The sequence below is a fragment of the Phoxinus phoxinus genome, assembly GCF_949152265.1.
Source record: "Phoxinus phoxinus genome assembly, chromosome: 4".
Classification (NCBI taxonomy): domain Eukaryota; kingdom Metazoa; phylum Chordata; class Actinopteri; order Cypriniformes; family Leuciscidae; genus Phoxinus; species Phoxinus phoxinus.
The window spans coordinates 4,201,700-4,208,763 of record NC_136879.1 but is presented as its reverse complement, the minus strand read 5'-3'; positions in this window follow the sequence as shown (position 1 = coordinate 4,208,763).

Below are 7,064 nucleotides of genomic sequence, written 5' to 3'. Positions count from 1 at the left end.
GAAGCTTCTTCAAAGCATCTGAAAGTTTAGAGTCACTGCCGTCTTCAACTGTTCACTCGGTGACTCTGTTCTTCTGAAGCTGCTTTGCAGACATTTATATAGTAAAAACAGCTCTAAACAAATAAACTGGGGGGGGGGGGGGGGGGGTGTTTGTGTGTGTGTTATGCTGCACTGTACAATAATGCTGAACAACAGATCCATCTAGTGGCCATGTATGAGATAATCAGAATATCACATTCCAAGAATGTTTTATCGGACAATAAAATAGTAAAAAAATTTCAGCACGCGAGAACGGATGTACTCCTTTACCATGGTATTTACATAGTACTCCAAATAATACCAGATACAGATACTACCAGGGACAGGTCCAAAAAACACATTATCAAAGGCATTTGACACTCCAGAGATACACAGAGAAGTTTCAGGCAGCCTGTAGAATTTCATCAGGGTTCGAAAAGCCACAACATGCAATGTATGTTTAAACTCAATAAGAAATGTCAGCACATGTAGCGTTACTCTTCACACACTTCAGACCAAAGCAGATGAACACACCAAGTGTTGGCAATCTCAAAACACTGCTTCGTGAAGCTTCGAAACCTTTACAAATATTTAGTTTCAAACTGCCAGAGTCATGTGATTTCAGTAAACGGGGCTTCATTACGTCGTAACTGTTTCGAAACACTTCTAAATTTCAATGGGTCACCGCTGATGATCTGTCAACCCGTGAATCATGAGGAGTCACTGAGAACCAATGAACTGTGGGTTTTACTTGATCTCTTTATACATTTGTAGACTTTTTAATTAGAAAAGAACATGAACACTTGATAGTCTTATTAGATAATTAGATAATTGTACTTTCAATAAAAAATGTGCAATAGATTGGTAAAAGTTGTTTTTATGCATGTTTGGCCCGGGGTTTTGTCGCATTTACACTGTTCTGACCACTAGGGGTCACCGTGAAGACAGGTGTCAGATTGTTTCGAAGCCTGGACACAATACGGCACATTTGCTTCAACGGTTTCAGTGCTCCACAAAGCCTCGGTCTGCCCACCACTAAACACACCGATCTGAACTAAACAGACACACAACATCTCAAACTTCTGCACCACCCAACGATTCCCAGTCCTGGAGATCTACCGTCCTGCTGAGATCCACTCAAACACCTGCCTGTGATGAGCAAGATCTCCTGGAGATCTACCGTCCTGCTGGGATCCACTCAAACACCTGCCTGGGATGAGCAAGAGCTCCTGGCGATCTACAGTCCTGCTGAGATCCACTCAAACACTTGCCTGTGATGAGCAAGAGCTCCTGGAGATCTACAGTCCTGCTGAGATCCACTCAAACACCTGCCTGTGATGAGCAAGAGCTCCTGGAGATCTACCGTCCTCCTGAGATCCACTCAAACACCTGCCTGTGATGAGCAAGCCTGGAGATCTACCGTCCTGCTGAGATCCACTCAAACACCTCTCTGTGATGAGCAAGAGCTCCTGGAGAACTACCGTCCTGCTGAGATCCACTCAAACACCTGCCTGTGATGAGCAAGAGCTCCTGGAGATCCTGATGAGATCCACTCAAACACCTGCCTGTGATGAGCAAGAGCTCCTGGAGATCTACCGTCCTGCTGAGATCCACTCAAACACCTGCCTGTGATGAGCAAGAGCTCCTGGAAATCTACCGTCCTGCTGAGATCCACTCAAACACCTGCCTGTGATGAGCAAGAGCTCCTGGAGATCTACAGTCCTGCTGAGATCCACTCAAACACTTGCCTGTGATGAGCAAGAGCTCCTGGAGATCTACAGTCCTGCTGAGATCCACTCAAACACTTGCCTGTGATGAGCAAGAGCTCCTGGAAATCTACCGTCCTGCTGAGATCCACTCAAACACCTGCCTGTGATGAGCAAGAGCTCCTGGAGATCTACAGTCCTGCTGAGATCCACTCAAACACCTGCCTGTGATGAGCAAAAGCTCCTGGAGATCTACCGTCCTGCTGAGATCCACTCAAACACCTGCCTGTGATGAGCAAGAGCTCCTGGAGATCTACAGTCCTGCTGAGATCCACTCAAACACCTGCCTGTGATGAGCAAGAACTCCTGGCGATCTACCGTCCTGCTGAGATCCACTCAAACACCTGCCTGTGATGAGCAAGAGCTCCTGGAGATCTACAGTCCTGCTGAGATCCACTCAAACACTTGCCTGTGATGAGCAAGAGCTCCTGGAGATCTACAGTCCTGCTGAGATCCACTCAAACACCTGCCTGTGATGAGCAAAAGCTCCTGGAGATCTACCGTCCTGCTGAGATCCACTCAAACACCTGCCTGTGATGAGCAAGAGCTCCTGGAGATCTACAGTCCTGCTGAGATCCACTCAAACACCTGCCTGTGATGAGCAAGAACTCCTGGCGATCTACCGTCCTGCTGAGATCCACTCAAACACCTGCCTGTGATGAGCAAGAGCTCCTGGAAATCTACCGTCCTGCTGAGATCCACTCAAACACCTGCCTGTGATGAGCAAGAGCTCCTGGAGATCTACAGTCCTGCTGAGATCCACTCAAACACTTGCCTGTGATGAGCAAGAGCTCCTGGAGATCTACAGTCCTGCTGAGATCCACTCAAACACTTGCCTGTGATGAGCAAGAGCTCCTGGAAATCTACCGTCCTGCTGAGATCCACTCAAACACCTGCCTGTGATGAGCAAGAGCTCCTGGAGATCTACAGTCCTGCTGAGATCCACTCAAACACCTGCCTGTGATGAGCAAAAGCTCCTGGAGATCTACCGTCCTGCTGAGATCCACTCAAACACCTGCCTGTGATGAGCAAGAGCTCCTGGAGATCTACAGTCCTGCTGAGATCCACTCAAACACCTGCCTGTGATGAGCAAGAACTCCTGGCGATCTACCGTCCTGCTGAGATCCACTCAAACACCTGCCTGTGATGAGCAAGAGCTCCTGGAGATCTACAGTCCTGCTGAGATCCACTCAAACACTTGCCTGTGATGAGCAAGAGCTCCTGGAGATCTACAGTCCTGCTGAGATCCACTCAAACACTTGCCTGTGATGAGCAAGAGCTCCTAAAGATCTACCGTATTGCTGGGATCCACTCAAACACCTGCCTGTGATGAGCAAGAACTCCTGGCGATCTACAGTCCTGCTGAGATCCACTCAAACACCTGCCTGTGATGAGCAAGAGCTCCTGGAGATCTACAGTCCTGCTGAGATCCACTCAAACACCTGCCTGTGATGAGCAAGAGCTCCTGGAGATCTACCGTCCTGCTGAGATCCACTCAAACACCTGCCTGTGATGAGCAAGAACTCCTGGCGATCTACAGTCCTGCTGAGATCCACTCAAACACCTGCCTGTGATGAGCAAGAGCTCCTGGAGATCTACAGTCCTGCTGAGATCCACTCAAACACTTGCCGGTGATGAGCAAGAGCTCCTAAAGATCTACCGTATTGCTGGGATCCACTCAAACACCTGCCTGGGATGAGCAAGAGCTACTAAAGATCTACCGTATTGCTGGGATCCACTCAAACACCTGCCTGGGATGAGCAAGAGCTCCTGGAGATCTACCGTCCTGCTGAGATCCACTCAAACACTTGCCTGTGATGAGCAAGAGCTCCTGGAGATCTACAGTCCTGCTGAGATCCACTCAAACACCTGCCTGGGATGAGCAAGAGCTACTAAAGATCTACCGTATTGCTGGGATCCACTCAAACACCTGCCTGGGATGAGCAAGAGCTCCTGGAGATCCTGCTGAGATCCACTCAAACACTTGCCTGTGATGAGCAAGAGCTCCTAAAGATCTACCGTATTGCTGGGATCCACTCAAACACCTGCCTGGGATGAGCAAGAGCTCCTGGAGATCCTGCTGAGATCCACTCAAACACTTGCCTGTGATGAGCAAGAGCTCCTAAAGATCTACCATCCTCCTGGGATCCACTCAAACACCTGCCTGGGATGAGCAAGCCTGGAGATCTACCGTCCTGCTGGGATCCACTCAAACACCTGCCTGTGATGAGCAAGAGCTCCTGGAGATCCTGCTGAGATCCACTCAAACACCTGCCTGTGATGAGCAAGAGCTCCTGGAGATCTTCATTATCTGCTTCAGTTTTGTTTAATCAGATCTCAGAAACAGGACTAGGCATCCGTTATCTACACACCATGCTTTAGAAGAGAAGAGAGGGAGGGGCTTACGGGGGTGCTGCCGTCTGATAGGGTGGCCATGCTGAGGGATGAGCTCATCAGAGAGGAAGGGGCGGGGCTTACGGGGGTGCTGCCGTCTGATAGGGTGCCCATGCTGATGGACGAGCTCATCAGAGAGGAAGGGGAGGGGCTTCTCTTCTCCAGGATGTCCTGAGTCTGCAGGAACTCCCGCCAATCACGCTGCATTCTGACAGGTAACGCCACTCATTTACACGAGGAACGCATAATAACACACCCATAATCACAGATCACAATATAATACGGTCACCTTGATTTTGCCAAGTAAGACATGTTCCTGGATCAACATATTTTGTTGATCCTGGAATAACATTCCTGTCCCAAAATTTAGTCCTTACCCTATCCCTATCCCTACCCCTACCCCTACCCCTAAACCTAACCCTACCCATAACTTTTCCCTAAAATCAGAGGTAAATGACAGGTGAATAACACTGATGTAGAAGCACCTAACACTGGTTCTAAGCCTAAACTTGACATAAACTGTAAACTTGTCCCTCAAATCTGATTGGTCGATTGGAAAGTTGTTCCAGGATCAACAAAGATGTTGAACATGTGGTACTTGGTGAAATCACGTTCACCAAATAATACAGAAACTTCATAATACAATAGCAATGATGACTTGCTCACAATAACTGATTAAAAAGCTATTACTGTTAACAAAGGAAAACCAATAATTACTGAATAGTGAAGTGATAGCAATAATCACAGATAACACTGCCATATACATTATTGCCTATGACAATGGAATATATAAATACAGATGGCAATGTGATACTGATAATTAGCTATGGCAGCGTGATATCTCAAACTGCAGATGAATGACAGTGATAATCAGTATAATCAAGAGGATATGGTGATATTAACTCACATCAGCACTGTGGTCTCCAGTGGATGTGTGTTCACTGTGGTCTCCAGTGGATGTGTGTCCACTCTGATGTTATTCTCGACGTCTGTCGCCATCTGGTGGCTGTATGATTGCAGGGAAAAAATATGTTTGTATTGAAAATTTGAACATAAAAATCTTATAAATGTATGAGGTGGCGAAGTCTTTTACCCCACAGACACACGGGGTAAAATACACAGAATTTATACAAATACTTCAGCTAAAATAATATGGTTTTAATAAAGTTAATACTTGCTCAAAACAATCACTTTAGCAAAGTTTGGACTATTTTCTGTTTATTTTGATAAATAAAATAATATTTTTTTTGTTCAGTAAATATACTGTCATTAAAATATGTTAATATAAATATATATATTAAAAATACAGAAACAAAATTATTTTAAAAAGTAAAGATTCTGAAAGTATTGAAGGAGATCCCATGATAATTGAATTAAGATTTACAGTAGTAACAATACATTCTCAAATATGATGGTTTCATTATAAATATGGTGACTATCTCTAAGATGGACACCCAACTTAATATCTGATATTTACCATCTGAATCTGACCATGTCATGTCAACAAATGGAAAAGTCAGTAGGGTTATCATGTTAATTATTGTGCCTTTTACCCTTAAATACCATCCTTTTACATATTCTTCATGTTATTGAAAAACTGTTACCTCAAACAAAACTGAATATCATTAACAAGACCTTTGCTCAAAATAACAATCATTTTATGGATTCTCATTTGTTACTTAAATCTACAACATTTGAAAAAACATCAAATATTAGATGAAATTAGCGCAGACGTCACGGATCAGACAACTCTCCATGTGCATCTTGAAAAGCGGATGCTTTGGTGCCAACTAGTGGTTTAGACAAAAAATAAAATCAAAGGCGCCTTTATACCCTACTTTAAACAGGACGTTTGGTCCTGAGACTTTCACAGAAGATATATGTAAAATAAATGTTTTAAATATTTAGACCACTTCTATTATTGAGTGCTGTAAGAGTGTGAAGAGAGTTTCAACATAACAAATAGTGTTTCGACACGGGTGCAGTGTGTGCTGAGCTATGACTGTCTGAGCCTCGAGCTGCTCCTGAACCATCACTTCTGACTCGATCTGTGCTAGCTGCCACCAGGACTCAACCTGTGCTAGCTGCCACCAGGACTCAACCTGTGCTAGCTGCCACCGGGACTCAACCCGTGCTAGCTGCCACCAGGACTCAATCTGTGCTAGCTGCCACCAGGACTCAACCTGTGCTAGCTGCCACCAGGACTCAACCTGTGCTAGCTGCCACCGGGACTCAACCCGTGCTAGCTGCCACCAGGACTCAATCTGTGCTAGCTGCCACCAGGACTCAACCTGTGCTAGCTGCCACCAGGACTCAACCTGTGCTAGCTGCCACCAGGACTCAATCTGTGCTAGCTGCCACCAGGACTCAATCTGTGCTAGCTGCCACCAGGACTCAATCTGTGCTAGCTGCCACCAGGACTCAATCTGTGCTAGCTGCCACCAGGACTCAATCTGTGCTAGCTGCCACCAGGACTCAACCTGTGCTAGCTGCCACCAGGACTCAACCTGTGCTAGCTGCCACCAGGACTCAACCTGTGCTAGCTGCCACCAGGACTCAACCTGTGCTAGCTGCCACCAGGACTCAACCTGTGCTAGCTGCCACCAGGACTCAACCTGTGCTAGCTGCCACCAGGACTCAACCTGTGCTAGCTGCCACCAGGACTCAATCTGTGCTAGCTGCCACCAGGACTCAACCTGTGCTAGCTGCCACCAGGACTCGATCTGTGCTAGCTGCCACCAGGACTCAACCTGTGCTAGCTGCCACCAGGACTCAATCTGTGCTAGCTGCCACCAGGACTCGATCTGTGCTAGCTGCCACCAGGACTCGATCTGTGCTAGCTGCCACCAGGACTCAATCAGCGTCTCATTAGCATTAGCGTGCTCT